Raw genomic sequence first — 26,349 nt, forward strand, 5'->3', positions numbered from 1 at the left:
TCCTATCCTCTACCCTATCCTATCGTCTATCCTATCCAATCACCTATCCTATCCTCTATACGATCCTATCCTCTATCCTATCCTATCCTCTATCCTATAATATCATCTATCCTATACTATTCTCTATCCTATCCTATCCTCTATCCTATACTATCCTGTATCGTATCCTATCCTGTATCCGATCCTATCCTCTATCCTATCCTATCCTCTATCCTATACTACCCTCTATCGTATCCTATCCTCTATCCGATCCTATCATCTATCGTATCCTATCCTCTATGCTATCTAATCACCTATCCTATCGTCTATACGATCCTATCCTCTATCCTATCCTATCCTCTATCTTTTAATATCATCTATCCTATACTATTCTCTATCCTATCCTATCCTCTATCCTATACTATCCTCTATCGTATCCTATCCTCTATCCTATCCTACCCTCTATTCTATCCAATCCCCTATCCTATCATCTATCCGAACCTATCCTCTATCCTATCATATCCTCTATCCTATAATATCATCTATCCTATCCTATCCACTATCCTATCCTATCCTCAATCCTATCCTATCATGAATCCTCTCCTATCCTCTATCCTATCCTATCCTGTATCCTATCCTATCCTCTATCCTATAATATCCTCTATCCTATCCAATCCTCTATCCTATCCTCTATCGTATCCTATCCTCTATCCGATCCTATCCTCTATCCTATCCTATCCTCCATCCTATCCTATTCTCTATCCTATCGTCTACCCTATCCTATCCTCTATCCTACAATATCACTTATCCTATACTATTCTCTATCCTATCCTATCCTCTATCCTATACTATCCTCTATCGTATCCTATCCTCTATCCTATCCTACCCTCTATTCTATCCAATCCCCTATCCTATCATCTATCCTATACTATTCTCTATCCTATCCTATCCTCTATCCTATACTATCCTCTATCGTATCCTATCCTCTATCCTATCCTATCCTCTATTCTATCCAAACCCCTATCCTATCCTCTATCCTATAATATCTTCTATTCTATACTATTCTCTATCCTATCCTATCCTCTATCCTATACTATCCTCTATCGTATCCTATCCTCTATCCTATCCAATCCCCTATCCTATCCTCTATCCTGTCCTATCCTCTATCCTATACTATTCTCTATCCTATCCTCTACCCTATCCTATCCTCTATACTATCCAATCCCCTATCCTATCCTCTATCCGATCCTATCCTCTATCTTATCCTATCCTCTACCCTATCCTATCCTCTATCCTATCCAATCACCTATCCTATCCTATTCTGTATCCTATACTCTACCCTATCCTATCCTGTATCCTATCCAATCCTCTATCCTATCCAATCCCCTATCCTATCCTCTATCCTGTCCTATCCTCTATCCTATACTATTCTCTATCCTATCCTCTACCCTACCCTATCCTCTATACTATCCAATCCCCTATCCTATCCTCTATCCGATCCTATCCTCTATCTTATCCTATCCTCTATCTTATCCTATCCTCTATCCTATCCTCTACCCTATAATATCCTCTATCCTATCCAATCACCTATCCTATCCTATTCTGTATCCTACACTCTACCCTATCCTATCCTGTATCCTATCCTATCCTCTATCCTATCCTATCCTCTACCCTATACTATCCTCTATCCAATCCAATCACCTATCCTATCCTCTATACTATCCTATCCTCTATCCTATCCAATCCCCTATCCTATCCACTATCCTATCCTATCCTCAATCCTATCCTATCCTCAACCCTATCCTATCCTCTATCCTATCCTATCCCCTATCCTATCCTCTACCCTATCCTATCCTCTATCCTATCCAATCACCTATCCTATCCTCTATAGGATCCTATCCTCTATCCTATCCTATCCTCTATCTTTTAATATCATCTATCCTATACTATTCTCTATCCTATCCTATCCTCTATCCTATCCTATCCTCTATCCTATCCTATCCTCTATCCTATCCAATCCCCTATCCTATCATCTATCCGAGCCTATCCTCTATCCTATCCTATCCTCTATCCTATAATATCATCTATCCTTTCCTATCCACTATCCTATCCTATCCTCTATCCTATCCTATCCTATCCTATCCTATCCTGTATCCTATCCTATCCTCTTTCCTATCCTATCCTCTATCCTATCCGATCCTCTATCCTATCCTATCCTCTATCCTATCCAATCACCTATCCTATCCTCTATGCGATCCTATCCTCAATCCTATCCTATCCTCAACCCTATCCTATCCTCTATCCTATACTATCATCTATCCTATCCTATCCTATCCTCTATCCTATCCAATCCCGTATCCTATCCACTATCCTATCCTATCCTCAATCCTATCCTATCCTCAACCCTATCCTATCCTCTATCCTATCCTATCCTATCCTCTATCCTATCCGATCCTCTATCCTGTCCCATCCTCTATCCTATCCTATCCTCTATACTATCCAATCCCCTATCCTATCCTCTATCCAATCCAATCCCCTATCCTATCCTCTATCCTATCCTATTCTCTATCCTATCCTGTACCCTATCCTATCCTCCATCCTATACTATCATCTATCGTATCCTATTCTCTATGCTATCCTCTATCGTCTGCTCTATCCTATCCTATCCACTATCCTATCCTATCCTCAAACCTATCCTATCCTCTATCCTATACTATCAGCCTATCCTATCCTCTCCTATCCTCTATCCTATCCTATCCACTATCCTATCCTATCCTCTATCCTGTCCTATGCTCTACCCTATCCTATCCTCTATCCTATCCTATCCTTTATCCTATCCAATCCCCTATCCTATCCTCCATCCGATAATATTCTCTATCCTATCCTATCCTCTATCCTATCCTATTCTCTATCCTATCCTCTACCCTATCCTATCCTCTATCCTATAATATCATCTATCCTATACTATTCTCTATCCTATCCTATCCTATTCTGTATCCTATACTCTACTCTATCCTATCCTCTATCCTATCCTATCCTCTATCCTATAATATCATCTATCCTATACTATTCTCTATCCTATCCTATCCTCTATCCTATCATATCCTCTATCCTATTATATCCTCTATCCTATCCTATTCTCTATCCTATCCTCTACCCTATCCTATCCTCCATCCTATACTATCATCTATCCTATCCTATTCTCTATCCTATCCTCTATGGGCTGCTCTATCCTATCCTACCCACTATCCTATCCTATCCTCAATCCTATCCTATCCTATATCCTATACTATCATCTATCCCATCCTATCCTATCCTCTATCCTATCCAATCCTGTACCCTATCCTCTATCCCATCCTATCCCCAATCCTATCCTATCCTCTACCCTATCCTATGCTCTATCCTATCCTATCCTATCCTCTACCCTATCGTCTCCTCTATCCTATCCTATTCTCTAACCTATCCTCTACCCTATCCTGTCCTCTATCCTATCCTATCCTCTATCCTATCCAATCCCCTATCCTATCCTCTATCCTATCCTATCCTCTACCATATCCTATCCTTTATCCTATCCTATCCTCTATACTACTAAATCCCCTTTCCTATCCTCTATCCGATCCTATCCTATATCCTATCCAATCCTCTATCCTATCCAATCCCCTATCCTATCCTCTATCCGATCCTATCCTCTATCCTATCCTATCCTCTATCCTATACTATTCTCTATCCTATCCTCTAACCTATCCTATCCTCCATCCTATACTATCATCTATCCTATCCTATTCTCTATCCTATCCTCTATCGTCTGCTCTATCCTATCCTATCCACTATCCTATCCTATCCTCAATCCTATCCTATCCCCCATCCCATCCAATCACCTATCCTATCCTCTATCGTATCCTATCCTCTATCCTATCCTATCCTCTATTCTATCCAATCCCCTATCCTATCATCTATCCGAACCTATCCTCTATCCTATCCTATCCTCTATCCTATAATATAATCTATCCTATACTATTCTCTATCGTATCCTATCCTCTATCCTATACTATCGTCTATCGTATCCTATCCTCTATCCTATCCTATCCTGAACCCTATCGTATCCTCAATCCTATCCTATACTCCATCCTATCCTATCCGCTATCCTATCCTATCCTCTATCCTATCCTATCCTGTATCCTATCCTATCCTCTATCCTATAATATCTCCTATCCTATCCAATCCTCTGTCCTATCCTCTATCCTATCCTATCCTCAATCCTATCCTATCCTCAACCCTATCCTATCCTCTATCCTATCCTATCCTATCCTCTATTCTATCCTATCCTATCCTCTATCCTATCCTATCCTCTATCCTATGCTATCCTGAACCCTATCGTATCCTCAATCCTATCCTATACTCCATCCTATCCTATCCGCTATCCTATCCTCTATCGTATCCTATCCTGTATCCAATCCTATCCTCTATCCTATCCTATCCTCTATCCTATCCTATTCCCTATCCTATCCTCTACCCTATCCTATCGTCTATCCTATCCAATCCCCTATCCTATCCTCTATCCGATCCTATCCTCTATCCTATCCTATCCTCTATCCTATACAATTCTCTATCCTATCCTCTACCCTATCCTATCCTCCATCCTATACTATCATCTATCGTATCCTATTCTCTATCCTATCCTCTATCGTCTGATCTATCCTATCCTATCCACTATCCTATCCTATCCTCAATCCTATCCTATCCTCTATCCTATCCTATCCTCTATCCTCTATCCTATCCGATCCTCTATCCTATCCTATCAACTATCCTATCCTATCCTCTATACTATCCAATCCCCTATCCTAACCTCTATCCGATCCTGTCCTCTATCCTATCCTATCCTCTATCCTATCCTATTCTCTATCCTATCCTCTACCCTATCCTATCGTCTATCCTATCCAATCACCTATCCTATCCTCTATACGATCCTATCCTCTATCCTATCCTATCCTCTATCCTATAATATCATCTATCCTATACTATTCTCTATCCTATCCTATCCTCTATCCTATACTATCCTGTATCGTATCCTATCCTGTATCCGATCCTATCCTCTATAGTATCCTATCCTCTATCCTATACTACCCTCTATCGTATCCTATCCTCTATCCGATCCTATCATCTATCGTATCTTATCCTCTATGCTATCTAATCACCTATCCTATCGTCTATACGATCCTATCCTCTATCCTATCCTATCCTCTATCTTTTAATATCATCTATCCTATACTATTCTCTATCCTATCCTATCCTCTATCCTATACTATCCTCTATCGTATCCTATCCTCTATCCTATCCTACCCTCTATTCTATCCAATCCCCTATCCTATCATCTATCCGAACCTATCCTCTATCCTATCATATCCTCTATCCTATAATATCATCTATCCTATCCTATCCACTATCCTATCCTATCCTCAATCCTATCCTATCATGAATCCTCTCCTATCCTCTATCCTATCCTATCCTGTATCCTATCCTATCCTCTATCCTATAATATCCTCTATCCTATCCAATCCTCTATCCTATCCTCTATCGTATCCTATCCTCTATCCGATCCTATCCTCTATCCTATCCTATCCTCCATCCTATCCTATTCTCTATCCTATCGTCTACCCTATCCTATCCTCTATTCTATCCAAACCCCTATCCTATCCTCTATCCTATAATATCTTCTATTCTATACTATTCTCTATCCTATCCTATCCTCTATCCTATACTATCCTCTATCGTATCCTATCCTCTATCCTATCCAATCCCCTATCCTATCCTCTATCCTGTCCTATCCTCTATCCTATACTATTCTCTATCCTATCCTCTACCCTATCCTATCCTCTATACTATCCAATCCCCTATCCTATCCTCTATCCGATCCTATCCTCTATCTTATCCTATCCTCTACCCTATCCTATCCTCTATCCTATCCAATCACCTATCCTATCCTATTCTGTATCCTATACTCTACCCTATCCTATCCTGTATCCTATCCAATCCTCTATCCTATCCAATCCCCTATCCTATCCTCTATCCTGTCCTATCCTCTATCCTATACTATTCTCTATCCTATCCTCTACCCTACCCTATCCTCTATACTATCCAATCCCCTATCCTATCCTCTATCCGATCCTATCCTCTATCTTATCCTATCCTCTATCTTATCCTATCCTCTATCCTATCCTCTACCCTATAATATCCTCTATCCTATCCAATCACCTATCCTATCCTATTCTGTATCCTACACTCTACCCTATCCTATCCACTATCCTATCCTATCCTCAATCCTATCCTATCCTCAACCCTATCCTATCCTCTATCCTATCCTATCCCCTATCCTATCCTCTACCCTATCCTATCCTCTATCCTATCCAATCACCTATCCTATCCTCTATAGGATCCTATCCTCTATCCTATCCTATCCTCTATCTTTTAATATCATCTATCCTATACTATTCTCTATCCTATCCTATCCTCTATCCTATCCTATCCTCTATCCTATCCTATCCTCTATCCTATCCAATCCCCTATCCTATCATCTATCCGAGCCTATCCTCTATCCTATCCTATCCTCTATCCTATAATATCATCTATCCTTTCCTATCCACTATCCTATCCTATCCTCTATCCTATCCTATCCTATCCTATCCTGTATCCTATCCTATCCTCTTTCCTATCCTATCCTCTATCCTATCCGATCCTCTATCCTATCCTATCCTCTATCCTATCCAATCACCTATCCTATCCTCTATGCGATCCTATCCTCAATCCTATCCTATCCTCAACCCTATCCTATCCTCTATCCTATACTATCATCTATCCTATCCTATCCTATCCTCTATCCTATCCAATCCCGTATCCTAACCACTATCCTATCCTATCCTCAATCCTATCCTATCCTCAACCCTATCCTATCCTCTATCCTATCCTATCCTATCCTCTATCCTATCCGATCCTCTATCCTGTCCCATCCTCTATCCTATCCTATCCTCTATACTATCCAATCCCCTATCCTATCCTCTATCCAATCCAATCCCCTATCCTATCCTCTATCCTATCCTATTCTCTATCCTATCCTGTACCCTATCCTATCCTCCATCCTATACTATCATCTATCGTATCCTATTCTCTATGCTATCCTCTATCGTCTGCTCTATCCTATCCTATCCACTATCCTATCCTATCCTCAAACCTATCCTATCCTCTATCCTATACTATCAGCCTATCCTATCCTCTCCTATCCTCTATCCTATCCAATCCCCTATCCTATCCACTATCCTATCCTACCATCAATCCTATCCTATCCTCAACCCTATCCTATCCTCTATCCTATCCTATCCGATCCTCTATCCTGTCCCATCCTCTATCCTATCCTATCCTCTATACTATCCAATCCCCTATCCTATCCTCTATCCAATCCAATCCCCTATCCTATCCTCTATCCTATCCTATCCTCTATCCTATCCTATTCTCTATCCTATCCTGTACCCTATCCTATCCTCCATCCTATACTATCATCTATCGTATCCTATTCTCTATGCTATCCTCTATCGTCTGCTCTATCCTATCCTATCCACTATCCTATTCTATCCTCTATCCTATACTATCAGCCTATCCTATCCTCTCCTATCCTCTATCCTATCCAATCCCCTATCCTATCCACTATCCTATCCTACCATCAATCCTATCCTATCCTCAACCCTATCCTATCCTCTATCCTATCCTATCCTATCCTCTACCCTATCCTATCCTCTATCCTATCCGATCCTCTATCCTATCCTATCCTCTATCCTATCCTATCCTCTATACTATCCAATCCCCTATCCTATCCTCTATCCGATCCTATCCTCTATCCTATCCTTTCCTCTATCTTTTAATATCATCTATCCTATACTATTCTCTATCCTATCCTATCCTCTATGCTGTACTATTCTCTATCGTATCGTATCCTCTATCCGATCCTATCCTCTATCCTATCCTATCCTCCATCCTATACTATCATCTATCCTATTATATTCTCTATGCTATCCTCTATCGTTTGCTCTATCCTATCCTATCCACTATCCTATCCTATCCTCAATCCTATCCTATCCTCAACCCTATCCTATCCTCTATCCTATCCTATCCTATCCTCTATCCTATCCTATCATCTATCCGATCCTATCCTCTACCCTATCCTATCCTCTACCCTATCCTATCCTATCCTCTACCCTATCCTATCCTGTATCCTATCCTATCCTCTATCGTATCCTATCCTCTATCCTATCCAATCGCCTATCCTATCCTCTATCCGATCCTATCCTCTATCCTATCCTATCCTGTATAATATCGTATCCTCTTTCCGATCCTATCCTCTATCCTATAATATCCTCTATCCTATCCTCTACACTATCCTATCCTCTATGCTATCCTATCCTCTATACGATCCTATCCTCTATCCTATCCTATCCTCTATCTTTTAATATCATCTATCCTATACTATTCTCTATCCTATCCTATCCTCCATCCTATACTATCATCTATCCTATTATATTCTCTATCCTATCCTCTATCGTTTGCTCTATCCTATCCTATCCACTATCCTATCCTATCCTCAATCCTATCCTATCCTGTATCCTAACCAATCACCTATCCTATCCTCTATACGATCCTATCCTCTATCCTATCCTATCCTCTACCCTATCCTATCCTCTATCCTATCCTATCCTCTATCCTATCCAATCCCATATCCTATCCTCTATCCGATCCTATCCTCTAGCCTATCCTATCCTCTATCCTATCCTATCCTATCCTCTACCCTATCCTATCCTCTACCCTATCCTATCCTCTATCCTATCCTATCCTCTATCCTATTCTATCCTATCCTATCCTCTATCCTATCCAATCACCTATCCTATCCTGTATACGATCCTATCCTCTATCGTATCCTATCCTCTATCCTATCCTACCCTCTATTCTATACAATCCCCTATCCTATCATCTATCCGAACCTATCCTCTATCCTATAATATCTTCTATTCTATACTATTCTCTATTATATCCTATCCTCTATCCTATACTATCCTCTATCGTATCCTATCCTCTATCCTATCCTATCCTCTATCCTATCCAATCCCCTATCCTATCATCTATCCGAGCCTATCCTCTATCCTATCCTATCCTCTATCCTATAATATAATCTATCCTATCCTATCCACTATCCTATCCTATCCTCAATCCTATCCTATCATGAATCCTCTCCTAACCTCTATCCTATCCTATCCTGTATCCTATCCTATCCTCTGTCCTATAATATCCTCTATCCTATCCAATCCTCTATCCTATCCTCTATCGTATCCTATCCTCTATCCGATCCTATCCTCTATCCTATCCTATCCTCTATCTTTTAATATCATCTATCCTATACTATTCTCTATCCTATCCTATCCTCTATGCTATACTATTCTCTATCGTATCCTATCCTCTATCCGATCCTATCCTCTATCCTATCCTATCCTCCATCCTATACTATCATCTATCCTATTATATTCTCTATCCTATCCTCTATCGTTTGCTCTATCCTATCCTATCCACTATCCTATCCTATCCTCAATCCTATCCTATCCTGTATCCTATCCAATCACCTATCCTATCCTCTATACGATCCTATCCTCTATCCTATCCTATCCTCTATCCTATCCTATTCTCTATCCTATCCTATCCTCTATCCTATCCAATCCCCTATCCTATCCTCTATCCGATCCTATCCTCTAGTTTATCCTATCCTCTATCCTATCCTATCCTATCGTCTACCCTATCGTATCCTCTATCCTATCCTATCCTCTATCCTATCCTATCGTCTATTCTATCCAATCCCCTATCCTATCATCTATCCGAACCTATCCTCTATCCTATAATATCTTCTATTCTATACTATTCTCTATCCTATCCTATACTCTATCCTATACTATCCTCTATCGTATCCTATCCTCTATCCTATCCTATCCTCTATCCTATCCTATCCTGTATCCTATCCTATCCTCTGTTCTATAATATCCTCTATCCTATCCAATCCTCTATCCTATCCTCTATCCGATCCTATCCTCTATCCTATCCTATCCTCCATCCTATCCTATCCTCTATCCTATCCTATCCTCTATCCTATCCTATCCTCTATCCTATCCTCTATCGTATCATATCCTCTGTCCGATCCTATCCTCTATCCTATCCTATCCTCTATCCTATCCTATTCTCTATCCTATCCTCTACCCTATCCTATCCTCTATCATATAATATCATTTATCCTATACTATTCTCTATCCTATCCTATCCTCTATCCTATACTATCCTCTATCGTATCCTATCCTCTATCCGATCCTATCCTCTATCGTATCCTATCCTCTATCCTATCCTATCCTCTATCCTATCCAATCCCCTATCCTATCATCTATCCGAGCCTATCCTCTATCCTATCCTATCCTCTATCCTATAATATAATCTATCCTATCCTATCCACTATCCTATCCTATCCTCAATCCTATCCTATCATGAATCCTCTCCTAACCTCTATCCTATCCTATCCTGTACCCTATCCTATCCTCCATCCTATACTATCATCTATCGTATCCTATTCTCTATGCTATCCTCTATCGTCTGCTCTATCCTATCCTATCCACTATCCTATCCTATCCTCAAACCTATCCTATCCTCTATCCTATACTATCAGCCTATCCTATCCTCTCCTATCCTCTATCCTATCCAATCCCCTATCCTATCCACTATCCTATCCTACCATCAATCCTATCCTATCCTCAACCATATCCTATCCTCTATCCTATCCTATCCGATCCTCTATCCTGTCCCATCCTCTATCCTATCCTATCCTCTATACTATCCAATCCCCTATCCTATCCTCTATCCAATCCAATCCCCTATCCTATCCTCTATCCTATCCTATCCTCTATCCTATCCTATTCTCTATCCTATCCTGTACCCTATCCTATCCTCCATCCTATACTATCATCTATCGTATCCTATTCTCTATGCTATCCTCTATCGTCTGCTCTATCCTATCCTATCCACTATCCTATCCTATCCTCTATCCTATACTATCAGCCTATCCTATCCTCTCCTATCCTCTATCCTATCCAATCCCCTATCCTATCCACTATCCTATCCTACCATCAATCCTATCCTATCCTCAACCCTATCCTATCCTCTATCCTATCCTATCCTATCCTCTACCCTATCCTATCCTCTATCCTATCCGATCCTCTATCCTATCCTATCCTCTATCCTATCCTATCCTCTATACTATCCAATCCCCTATCCTATCCTCTATCCGATCCTATCCTCTATCCTATCCTTTCCTCTATCTTTTAATATCATCTATCCTATACTATTCTCTATCCTATCCTATCCTCTATGCTGTACTATTCTCTATCGTATCGTATCCTCTATCCGATCCTATCCTCTATCCTATCCTATCCTCCATCCTATACTATCATCTATCCTATTATATTCTCTATGCTATCCTCTATCGTTTGCTCTATCCTATCCTATCCACTATCCTATCCTATCCTCAATCCTATCCTATCCTCAACCCTATCCTATCCTCTATCCTATCCTATCCTATCCTCTATCCTATCCTATCCTCTATCCGATCCTATCCTCTACCCTATCCTATCCTCTACCCTATCCTATCCTATCCTCTACCCTATCCTATCCTCTATCCTATCCTATCCTCTATCGTATCCTATCCTCTATCCTATCCAATCGCCTATCCTATCCTCTATCCGATCCTATCCTCTATCCTATCCTATCCTGTATAATATCGTATCCTCTTTCCGATCCTATCCTCTATCCTATAATATCCTCTATCCTATCCTCTACACTATCCTATCCTCTATGCTATCCTATCCTCTATACGATCCTATCCTCTATCCTATCCTATCCTCTATCTTTTAATATCATCTATCCTATACTATTCTCTATCCTATCCTATCCTCCATCCTATACTATCATCTATCCTATTATATTCTCTATCCTATCCTCTATCGTTTGCTCTATCCTATCCTATCCACTATCCTATCCTATCCTCAATCCTATCCTATCCTGTATCCTAACCAATCACCTATCCTATCCTCTATACGATCCTATCCTCTATCCTATCCTATCCTCTACCCTATCCTATCCTCTATCCTATCCTATCCTCTATCCTATCCAATCCCATATCCTATCCTCTATCCGATCCTATCCTCTAGCCTATCCTATCCTCTATCCTATCCTATCCTATCCTCTACCCTATCCTATCCTCTACCCTATCCTATCCTCTATCCTATCCTATCCTCTATCCTATTCTATCCTATCCTATCCTCTATCCTATCCAATCACCTATCCTATCCTGTATACGATCCTATCCTCTATCGTATCCTATCCTCTATCCTATCCTACCCTCTATTCTATACAATCCCCTATCCTATCATCTATCCGAACCTATCCTCTATCCTATAATATCTTCTATTCTATACTATTCTCTATTATATCCTATCCTCTATCCTATACTATCCTCTATCGTATCCTATCCTCTATCCTATCCTATCCTCTATCCTATCCAATCCCCTATCCTATCATCTATCCGAGCCTATCCTCTATCCTATCCTATCCTCTATCCTATAATATAATCTATCCTATCCTATCCACTATCCTATCCTATCCTCAATCCTATCCTATCATGAATCCTCTCCTAACCTCTATCCTATCCTATCCTGTATCCTATCCTATCCTCTGTCCTATAATATCCTCTATCCTATCCAATCCTCTATCCTATCCTCTATCGTATCCTATCCTCTATCCGATCCTATCCTCTATCCTATCCTATCCTCTATCTTTTAATATCATCTATCCTATACTATTCTCTATCCTATCCTATCCTCTATGCTATACTATTCTCTATCGTATCCTATCCTCTATCCGATCCTATCCTCTATCCTATCCTATCCTCCATCCTATACTATCATCTATCCTATTATATTCTCTATCCTATCCTCTATCGTTTGCTCTATCCTATCCTATCCACTATCCTATCCTATCCTCAATCCTATCCTATCCTGTATCCTATCCAATCACCTATCCTATCCTCTATACGATCCTATCCTCTATCCTATCCTATCCTCTATCCTATCCTATTCTCTATCCTATCCTATCCTCTATCCTATCCAATCCCCTATCCTATCCTCTATCCGATCCTATCCTCTAGTTTATCCTATCCTCTATCCTATCCTATCCTATCGTCTACCCTATCGTATCCTCTATCCTATCCTATCCTCTATCCTATCCTATCGTCTATTCTATCCAATCCCCTATCCTATCATCTATCCGAACCTATCCTCTATCCTATAATATCTTCTATTCTATACTATTCTCTATCCTATCCTATACTCTATCCTATACTATCCTCTATCGTATCCTATCCTCTATCCTATCCTATCCTCTATCCTATCCTATCCTGTATCCTATCCTATCCTCTGTTCTATAATATCCTCTATCCTATCCAATCCTCTATCCTATCCTCTATCCGATCCTATCCTCTATCCTATCCTATCCTCCATCCTATCCTATCCTCTATCCTATCCTATCCTCTATCCTATCCTATCCTCTATCCTATCCTCTATCGTATCATATCCTCTGTCCGATCCTATCCTCTATCCTATCCTATCCTCTATCCTATCCTATTCTCTATCCTATCCTCTACCCTATCCTATCCTCTATCATATAATATCATTTATACTATACTATTCTCTATCCTATCCTATCCTCTATCCTATACTATCCTCTATCGTATCCTATCCTCTATCCGATCCTATCCTCTATCGTATCCTATCCTCTATCCTATCCTATCCTCTATCCTATCCAATCCCCTATCCTATCATCTATCCGAGCCTATCCTCTATCCTATCCTATCCTCTATCCTATAATATAATCTATCCTATCCTATCCACTATCCTATCCTATCCTCAATCCTATCCTATCATGAATCCTCTCCTAACCTCTATCCTATCCTATCCTGTATCCTATCCTATCCTCTATCCTATCCACTATCCTATCCTACCATCAATCCTATCCTATCCTCAACCCTATCCTATCCTCTATCCTATCCTATCCTATCCTCTACCCTATCCTATCCTCTATCCTATCCGATCCTCTATCCTATCCTATCCTCTATCCTATCCTATCCTCTATACTATCCAATCCCCTATCCTATCCTCTATCCGATCCTATCCTCTATCCTATCCTTTCCTCTATCTTTTAATATCATCTATCCTATACTATTCTCTATCCTATCCTATCCTCTATGCTATACTATTCTCTATCGTATCGTATCCTCTATCCGATCCTATCCACTATCCTATCCTATCCTCCATCCTATACTATCATCTATCCTATTATATTCTCTATGCTATCCTCTATCGTTTGCTCTATCCTATCCTATCCACTATCCTATCCTATCCTCAATCCTATCCTATCCTCAACCCTATCCTATCCTATCCTCAACCCTATCCTATCCTCTATCCTATCCTATCCTATCCTCTATCCTATCCTATCCTCTATCCGATCCTATCCTCTACCCTATCCTATCCTCTATCCTATCCTATCCTATCCTCTACCCTATCCTATCCTCTATCCTATCCTATCCTCTATCGTATCCTATCCTCTATCCTATCCAATCGCCTATCCTATCCTCTATCCGATCCTATCCTCTATCCTATCCTATCCTGTATAATATCGTATCCTCTATCCGATCCTATCCTCTATCCTATAATATCCTCTATCCTATCCTCTACACTATCCTATCCTCTATGCTATCCTATCCTCTATACGATCCTATCCTCTATCCTATCCTATCCTCTATCTTTTAATATCATCTATCCTATACTATTCTCTATCCTATCCTATCCTGTATGCTATACTATTCTCTATCGTATCCTATCCTCTATCCGATCCTATCCTCTATCCTATCCTATCCTCCATCCTATACTAGCATCTATCCTATTATATTCTCTATCCTATCCTCTATCGTTTGCTCTATCCTATCCTATCCACTATCCTATCCTATCCTCAATCCTATCCTATCCTGTATCCTAACCAATCACCTATCCTATCCTCTATACGATCCTATCCTCTATCCTATCCTATCCTCTACCCTATCCAATCCTCTATCCTATCCTATCCTCTATCCTATCCAATCCCATATCCTATCCTATATCCGATCCTATCCTCTAGCCTATCCTATCCTCTATCCTATCCTATCCTATCCTCTACCCTATCCTATCCTCTATCCTATCCTATCCTCTATCCTATCCTATCCTCTATCCTATTCTATCCTATCCTATCCTCTATCCTATCCAATCACCTATCCTATCCTGTATACGATCCTATCCTCTATCGTATCCTATCCTCTATCCTATCCTACCCTCTATTCTATACAATCCCCTATCCTATCATCTATCCGAGCCTATCCTCTATCCTATCCTATCCTCTATCCTATAATATAATCTATCCTATCCTATCCACTATCCTATCCTATCCTCAATCCTATCCTATCATGAATCCTCTCCTAACCTCTATCCTATCCTATCCTGTATCCTATCCTATCCTCTGTCCTATAATATCCTCTATCCTATCCAATCCTCTATCCTATCCTCTATCGTATCCTATCCTCTATCCGATCCTATCCTCTATCCTATCCTATCCTCTATCTTTTAATATCATCTATCCTATACTATTCTCTATCCTATCCTATCCTCTATGCTATACTATTCTCTATCGTATCCTATCCTCTATCCGATCCTATCCTCTATCCTATCCTATCCTCCATCCTATACTATCATCTATCCTATTATATTCTCTATCCTATCCTCTATCGTTTGCTCTATCCTATCCTATCCACTATCCTATCCTATCCTCAATCCTATCCTATCCTGTATCCTATCCAATCACCTATCCTATCCTCTATACGATCCTATCCTCTATCCTATCCTATCCTCTATCCTATCCTACTCTCTATCCTATCCTATCCTATATCCTATCCAATCCCCTATCCTATCCTCTATCCGATCCTATCCTCTAGTTTATCCTATCCTCTATCCTATCCTATCCTATCGTCTACCCTATCCTATCCTCTATCCTATCCTATCCTCTATCCTATCCTATCCTATCCTATCCTCTATCCTATCCAATCACCTATCCTATCCTCTATACGATCCTATCCTCTATCGTATCCTATCCTCTATCCTATCCTACCCTCTATTCTATCCAATCCCCTATCCTATCATCTATCCGAACCTATCCTCTATCCTATAATATCTTCTATTCTATACTATTCTCTATCCTATCCTATACTCTATCCTATACTATCCTCTATCGTATCCTATCCTCTATCCTATCCTATCCTCTATCCTATCCAATCCCCTATCCTATCATCTATCCGAGCCTATCCTCTATCCTATCCTATCCTCTATCCTATAATATAATCTATCCTATCCTATCCACTATCCTATCCTATCCTCAATCCTATCCTATCATGAATGCTCTCCTAACCTCTATCCTATCCTATCCTGTATCCTATCCTATCCTCTGTCCTATAATATCCTCTATCCTATCCAATCCTCTATCCTATCCTCTATCCTATCCTATCCTCTATCCGATCCTATCCTGAATCCTATCCTATCCTCTATCCTATTCTATTCTCTATCCTATCCTCTACCCTATCCTATCCTCTATCCTATCCTATCCTCTATCCTATCCAATCCTCTATCCTATCCTCTATCCTATCCTCTATCGTATCATATCCTCTGCCCGATCCTATCCTCTATCCTATCCTATCCTCTATCCTATCCTATTCTCTATCCTATCCTCTACCCTATCCTATCCTCTATCATATAATATCATTTATCCTATACTATTCTCTATCCTATCCTATCCTCTATCCTATACTATCCTCTATCGTATCCTATCCTCTATCCGATCCTATCCTCTATCCTATCTTATCCTCTATCCTATCCTATTCTGTATCTTATACTCTACCCTATCCTATCCTCTATCCTATCCTATCCTCTATCCTATAATATCATCTCTCCTATACTATTCTCTATCCTATCCTCTTCCATATCCTACCCTCTATTCTATCCAATCCCCTATCCTATCATCTATCCGAACCTATCCTCTATCCTATCCTATCCTCTATCCTATAATATCATCTATCCTATACTATTCTCTATCCTATCCTATCCTCTATCCTATACTATCCTCTATCGTATCTTATCCTCTATCCTATCCTATCGTCTATTCTATCCAATCCCCTATCCTATCATCTATCCGAACCTATCCTCTATCCTATAATATCTTCTATTCTATACTATTCTCTATCCTATCCTATACTCTATCCTATACTATCCTCTATCGTATCCTATCCTCTATCCTATCCTATCCTCTATCCTATCCAATCCCCTATCCTATCATCTATCCGAGCCTATCCTCTATCCTATCCTATCCTCTATCCTATAATATAATCTATCCTATCCTATCCACTATCCTATCCTATCCTCAATCCTATCCTATCATGAATCCTCTCCTAACCTCTATCCTATCCTATCCTGTATCCTATCCTATCCTCTGTCCTATAATATCCTCTATCCTATCCAATCCTCTATCCTATCCTCTATCCGATCCTATCCTCTATCCTATCCTATCCTCCATCCTATCCTATCCTCTATCCTATCCTATCCTCTATCCTATCCTATCCTCTATCCTATCCTCTATCGTATCATATCCTCTGTCCGATCCTATCCTCTATCCTATCCTATCCTCTATCCTATAATATAATCTATCCTATCCTATCCACTATCCTATCCTATCCTCAATCCTATCCTATCATGAATCCTCTCCTAACCTCTATCCTATCCTATCCTGTATCCTATCCTATCCTCTGTCCTATAATATCCTCTATCCTATCCAATCCTCTATCCTATCCTCTATCCGATCCTAACCTCTATCCTATCCTATCCTGTATCCTATCCTATCCTCTGTCCTATAATATCCTCTATCCTATCCAATCCTCTATCCTATCCTCTATCTGATCCTATCCTCTATCCTATCCTATCCTCCATCCTATCCTATCCTCTATCCTATCCTATCCTATCCTCTACCCTATCCTATCCTCTATCCTATCCTATTCTCTATCCTATCCTCTTCCCTATCCTATCATCTATCCTATCCTATCCTCTATCCTATACAATCCCCTATTCTATACTCTATCCGTTCCTATCCTCTATCCTATCCTATCCTCTATCCTATAATATCATCTATCCTATACTATTCTCTATCCGATCCTATCCTCTATCCTATCCTATCCTCTATCCTATCCTATCCTCTACCCTATCCTATCCTCTATCCTATCCTATCCTTTATCCTATCCTATCCCCTATCCTATCCTCTATCCGATCCTATCCTCTATCCTATCCTCTATCCGATCCTATCCTCTATCCTATCCTGTCCTCTATCCTATCCTATTCTCTGTCCTATCCTGTACCCTATCCTATCCTCCATCTTATACTATCATCTATCGTATCCTATTCTCTATCCTATCCTCTATCGTCTGCTCTATCCTATCCTATCCACTATACTATTCTATCCTCAATCCTATCCTATCCTCTATCCTATACTATCATCGATCCTATCCTATCCTCTATCCTATCCTATTCTGTATCCTATACTCTACCCTAACCTATCCTCTATCCTATCCTATCCTCTATCCTATCCTATTCTCTATCCTATCCTCTACCATATCCTACCCTCTATTCTATCCAATCCCCTATCCTATCATCTATCCGAACCTATCCTCTATCCTATCCTATCCTCTATCCTATAATATCATCTATCCTATACTATTCTCTATCCTATCCTCTATCCTATACTATCCTCTATCGTATCTTATCCTCTATCCTATCCTATCGTCTATTCTATCCAATCCCCTATCCTATCATCTATCCGAACCTATCCTCTATCCTATAATATCTTCTATTCTATACTATTCTCTATCCTATCCTATACTCTATCCTATACTATCCTCTATCGTATCCTATCCTCTATCCTATCCTATCCTCTATCCTATCCAATCCCCTATCCTATCATCTATCCGAGCCTATCCTCTATCCTATCCTATCCTCTATCCTATAATATAATCTATCCTATCCTATCCACTATCCTATCCTATCCTCAATCCTATCCTATCATGAATCCTCTCCTAACCTCTATCCTATCCTATCCTGTATCCTATCCTATCCTCTGTCCTATAATATCCTCTATCCTATCCAATCCTCTATCCTATCCTCTATCGTATCCTATCCTCTATCCGATCCTATCCTCTATCCTATCCTATCCTCTATCTTTTAATATCATCTATCCTATACTATTCTCTATCCTATCCTATCCTCTATGCTATACTATTCTCTATCGTATCCTATCCTCTATCCGATCCTATCCTCTATCCTATCCTATCCTCCATCCTATACTATCATCTATCCTATTATATTCTCTATCCTATCCTCTATCGTTTGCTCTATCCTATCCTATCCACTATCCTATCCTATCCTCAATCCTATCCTATCCTGTATCCTATCCAATCACCTATCCTATCCTCTATACGATCCTATCCTCTATCCTATCCTATCCTCTATCCTATCCTATTCTCTATCCTATCCTATCCTCTATCCTATCCAATCCCCTATCCTATCCTCTATCCGATCCTATCCTCTAGTTTATCCTATCCTCTATCCTATCCTATCCTATCGTCTACCCTATCGTATCCTCTATCCTATCCTATCCTCTATCCTATCCTATCGTCTATTCTATCCAATCCCCTATCCTATCATCTATCCGAACCTATCCTCTATCCTATAATATCTTCTATTCTATACTATTCTCTATCCTATCCTATACTCTATCCTATACTATCCTCTATCGTATCCTATCCTCTATCCTATCCTATCCTCTATCCTATCCTATCCTGTATCCTATCCTATCCTCTGTTCTATAATATCCTATATCCTATCCTATCCTCTATCCTATAATACCATCTATCCTATCCTATACACTATCCTATCCTATCCTCAATCCTATCCTATCCTATCCTCAATCCAATCCTATCCTGAATCCTCTCCTATCCTCTATCCTATCCTATTCTGTATCCTATCCTATCCTCTATCCTATAATATCTTCGATCATTTCCAATCCTCTATCGTATCCTATCCTCTATCCGATCCTATCCTCTATCCTATCCTATCCTCTATCCTATCCTATCCTGTATTCTATCCTCTCCTCTATACTACCCAATCCCCTATCCTATCCTCTGTCCGATCCTATCCTCTATCCTATCCTATCCTCTATCCTATAATATCCTCTATCCTATAATATCATCTATCCTATACTATTCTCTATCCTATCCTATCCTCTATCCTATCCTATTCTCTATCCTATCCTCTATCCTATCCCATCCTCTATTCTATCCAATCCCCTATCCTATCATCTATCCGAACCTATCCTCTATCCTATAGTATACTCTATCCTATAATATCGTCTATCCTATACTATTCTCTATCCTATCCTATTCTCTATCCTATCCTCTATCCTATCCCATCCTCTATTCTATCCAATCCCCTATCCTATCATCTATCCGAACCTATCCTCTATCCTATACTATCCTCTATCGTATCCTATCCTCTATCCTATCCTATCCTCTATTCTATCTAATCCCCTATCCTATCATCTATCCGAACCTATCCTCTATCCTATAGTATACTCTATCCGAACCTATCCTCTATCCTATAGTATACTCTATCCTATAATATCGTCTATCCTATACTATTCTCTATCCTATCCTATCCTCTATCCTATACTATCCTCTATCGTATCCTATCCTCTATCCTATCCTAAACTCTATTCTATCCAATCCCCTATCCTATCATCTATCCGAACCTATCCTCTATCCCATCCTATCCTCTATCCTATCCTATTCTCTATCCTATCCTCTACCCTATCCTATCCTCTATCCTATACTATCATCTATCCCATCCTATTCTCTATCCTATCCTCTATCATCTGCTCTATCCTATCCTATCCACTATCCTATCCTATCTTCAATCCTATCCTATCCTCTATCCTATCCTATTCTCTATCCTATCCTCTACCCTATCCTATCCTCTATCATATAATATCATTTATCCTATACTATTCTCTATCCTATCCTATCCTCTACCCTATCCTATCCTCTATCCTATCCTATCCTCTATCCTATCCTATCCTCTATCCTATCCTATCCTATCCTATCCTCTATCCTATCCAATCACCTATCCTATCCTCTATACGATCCTATCCTCTATCGTATCCTATCCTCTATCCTATCCTACCCTCCATTCTATCCAATCCCCTATCCTATCATCTATCCGAACCTATCCTCTATCCTATCCTATCCTCTATCCTATAATATCATCTATCCTATACTATTCTCTATCCTATCCTATCCTCTATCCTATACTATCCTCTATCGTATCTTATCCTCTATCCTATCCTATCGTCTATTCTATCCAATCCCCTATCCTATCATCTATCCGAACCTATCCTCTATCCTATAATATCTTCTATTCTATAATATTCTCTATCCTATCCTATACTCTATCCTATACTATCCTCTATCGTATCCTATCCTCTATCCTATCCTATCATCTATCCTATCCAATCCCCTATCCTATCATCTATCCGAGCCTATCCTCTATCCTATCCTATCCTCTATCCTATAATATAATCTATCCTATCCTATCCACTATCCTATCCTATCCTCAATCCTATCCTATCATGAATCCTCTCCTAACCTCTATCCTATCCTATCCTGTATCCTATCCTATCCTCTGTCCTATAATATCCTCTATCCTATCCAATCCTCTATCCTATCCTCTATCTGATCCTATCCTCTATCCTATCCTATCCTCCATCCTATCCTATCCTCTATCCTATCCTATCCTATCCTCTACCCTATCCTATCCTCTATCCTATCCTATCCTCTATCCTATCCTATCCTCTATCCTATCCTATTCTCTGTCCTATCCTGTACCCTATCCTATCCTCCATCTTATACTATCATCTATCGTATCCTATTCTCTATCCTATCCTCTATCGTCTGCTCTATCCTATCCTATCCACTATACTATCCTATCCTCAATCCTATCCTATCCTCTATCCTATACTATCATCTATCCTATCCTATCCTCTATCCTATCCTATTCTGTATCCTATACTCTACCCTAACCTATCCTCTATCCTATCCTATCCTCTATCCTATCCTATTCTCTATCCTATCCTCTACCATATCCTATCCTCTATTCTATCCAATCCCCTATCCTATCATCTATCCGAGCCTATCCTATATTCTATCCCATCCTCTATCCTATAATACCATCTATCCTATCCTATCCACTACCCTATCCTATCCTCTATCCTATCCTATCCTCTATCCTATCCTATCCTATCCTATCCTCTATCCTATCCAATCACCTATCCTATCCTCTATACGATCCTATCCTCTATCGTATCCTATCCTCTATCCTATCCTATCCTCTATCCTATACTATCATCTATCCTATCCTATCCTCTATCCTATCCTATTCTGTATCCTATGCTCTACCCTAACCTATCCTCTATCCTATCCTATCCTCTATCCTATCCTATTCTCTATCCTATCCTCTACCATATCCTATCCTCTATTCTATCCAATCCCCTATCCTATCATCTATCCGAGCCTATCATATATCCTATCCTATCCTCTATCCTATAATACCATCTATCCTATCCTATCCACTATCCTATCCTATCCTCAATCCTATCCTATCCTATCCTCAATCCAATCCTATCCTGAATCCTCTCCTATCCTCTATCCTATCCTATTCTGTATCCTATCCTATCCTCTATCCTATAATATCTTCGATCATATCCAATCCTCTATCGTATCCTATCCTCTATCCGATCCTATCCTCTATCCTATCCTATCCTCTATCCTATCCTATCCTGTATTCTATCCTCTCCTCTATACTACCCAATCCCCTATCCTATCCTCTATCCGATCCTATCCTCTATCCTATCCTATCCTCTATCCTATAATATCATCTATAATATACTATTCTCTATCCTATCCTCTATCCTATCCAATCCCCTATCCTATCATCTATCCGAACCTATCCTCTATCCTATAGTATACTCTATCCTATAATATCGTCTATCCTATACTATTCTCTATCCTATCCCATCCTCTATCCTATACTATCCTCTATCGTATCCTATCCTCTATCCTATAATATCCTCTATTCTATCCAATCCCCTATCCTATCATCTATCCGAACCTATCCTCTATCCTATAGTATACTCTATCCTATAATATCGTCTATCCTATACTATTCTCTATCCTATCCTATCCTCTATCCTATACTATCCTCTATCGTATCCTATCCTCTATCGTATTCTATCCTCTATCCTATCCTCTACCCTATCCTATCCTCTATCCTATACTATCATCTATCCCATCCCATTCTCTATCCTATCCTCTATCGTCTGCTCTATCCTATCCTATCCACTATCCTATCCTATCTTCAATCCTATCCTATCCTCTATCCTATCCAATTACCTATCCTATCCTCTATACGATCGTATCCTCTATCCTATCCTATCCTCTATCGTATCCTATCCTCTATCTGATCCTATCCTCTATCCTATCCTATCCTCTATAATATCGTATCCTCTATCCTATCCTATCCTCTATCGTATCCTATCCTCTATCCTATCCAATCCCCTATCCTATCCTCTATCCGATCCTATCCTCTATCCTATCCTATCCTCTATAATATCGTATCCTCTATCCTATCCTATCCTCTATCCTATCCTATCCTCTATCCGATCCTATCCTGAATCCTATCCTATCCTCTATCGTATCCTATCCTCTATCCTATCCAATCCCCTATCCTATCCTCTATCCGATCCTATCCTCTATCCTATCCAATCCTCTATAATATCGTATCCTCTATCCTATCCTATCCTCTATCCTATTCTATCCTCTATCCGATCCTATCCTGAATCCTATCCTATCGTCTATCCTATTCTATTCTCCATCCTATCCTCTACCCTATCCTATCCTCCATCCTATCCTATCCTCTATCCTATCCAATCCTCTATCCTATCCTCTATCGTATCATATCCTCTATCCGATCCTATCCTCTATCCTATCCTATCCTCTATCCTATCCTATTCTCTATCCTATCCTCTACACTATCCTATCCTATATCCTATAATATCATTTATCCTATACTATTCTCTATCCTATCCTATCCTATTCTCTATCCTATCCTCTACACTATCCTATCCTATATCCTATAATATCATTTATCCTATACTATTCTCTATCCTATCCTATCCTCTATCCTATCCTATTCTGTATCTTATACTCAACCCTATCCTTTCCTCTATCCTATCCTATCCTCTATCCTATAATACCATCTATCCTATACTATTCCCTATCCGATCCTATCCTCTATCCTATCCTATCCACTATCCTATCCTATCCTGTATCCTAACCTATCCTCTACCCTATCCTATCCTTTATCCTATCCAATCCCCTATCCTATCCTCTATCCGATCCTATCCTCTATCCTATCCTCTTCCCTATCCTATCATCTATCCTATCCTATCCTCTATCCTATCCAATCCCCTATCCTATCCTCTATCCGATCCTATCCTCTATCCTATCCTATCCTCTATCCTATCCTATTCTCTGTCCTATACTGTACCCTATCCTATCCTCCATCCTATACTATCATCTATCGTATCATATTCTCTATCCAATCCTCTATCGTCTGCTCTGTCCTATCCTATCCACTATCCTATCCTATCCTCTATCCTATCCTATTCTGTATCCTATACTCTACCCGATCCTATCCTATATCCTATCCTATCCTCTATCCTATCCTATTCTCTATCCTATCCACTATCGTATCCTATCCTCTATCCGATCCTATCATCTATCCGATCCTATCCTCTATCGTATCCTATCCTCTATCCGATCTTATCCTCTGTCCTATACTGTACCCTATCCTATCCTCCATCCTATATTATCACCTATCGTATCCTATTCTCTATCCTATCCTCTATCGTCTGCTCTACCCTATCCTATCCACTATCCTATCCTATCCTCTATCCTATCCTATTCTGTATCCTATACTCTACCCGATCCTATCCTCTATCCTATCCTATCCTCTATCCTATCCAATCCCCTATCCTATCCTCTATCCGATCCTATCCTCTAGTTTATCCTATCCTCAATCCTATCGTATCCTCTATCCTATACTATCATCTATCCTATCCTATCCTATCCTCTATCCTATCCAATCCCCTATCCTATCCAATATCCTATCCTATCATCAACCCTATCCTATCCTCAACCCTATCCTATCCTCTATCCTATCCTATCCTATCCTCTATCCTATCCTATCCTCTATCCGATCCTATCCTCTACCCTATCCTATCCTCTATCCTATCATATCCTATCCTCTACCCTATCCTATCCTCTATGCTATCCTATCCTCTATCCTATCCTACCCTCTATTCTATACAATCCCCTATCCTATCATCTATCCGAACCTATCCTCTATCCTATAATATCTTCTATTCTATACTATTCTCTATCCTATCCTATCTTCTATCCTATACTATCCTCTATCGTATCCTATCCTCTATCCTATCCTATCCTCTATCCTATCCAATCCCCTATCCTATCATCTATCCGAGCCTATCCTCTATCCTATCCTATCCTCTATCCTATAATATAATCTATCCTATCCTATCCACTATCCTATCCTATCCTCAATCCTATCCTATCATGAATCCTCTCCTAACCTCTATCCTATCCTATCCTGTATCCTATCCTATCCTCTGTCCTATAATATCCTCTATCCTATCCAATCTTCTATCCTATCCTCAATCGTATCCTATCCTCTATCCGAACCTATCCTCTATCCTATCCTATCCTCCATCCTATCCTATTCTCTATCCTATCCTCTATCCTATAATATCATTTATCCTATACTATTCTCTATCCTATCCTATCCTCTATCCTATCCAATGACCTATCCTATCCTCTATGCGATCCTATCCACAATCCTATCCTATCCTCAACCCTATCCTATCCTCTATCCTATACTATCATCTATCCTATCCAATCCTAACCTCTATCCTATCCAATCCCGTATCCTATCCACTATCCTA

Source organism: Halictus rubicundus, unplaced genomic scaffold (assembly GCF_050948215.1).
Source record: "Halictus rubicundus isolate RS-2024b unplaced genomic scaffold, iyHalRubi1_principal scaffold0123, whole genome shotgun sequence".
Taxonomy (NCBI): Eukaryota; Metazoa; Arthropoda; class Insecta; order Hymenoptera; family Halictidae; genus Halictus; species Halictus rubicundus.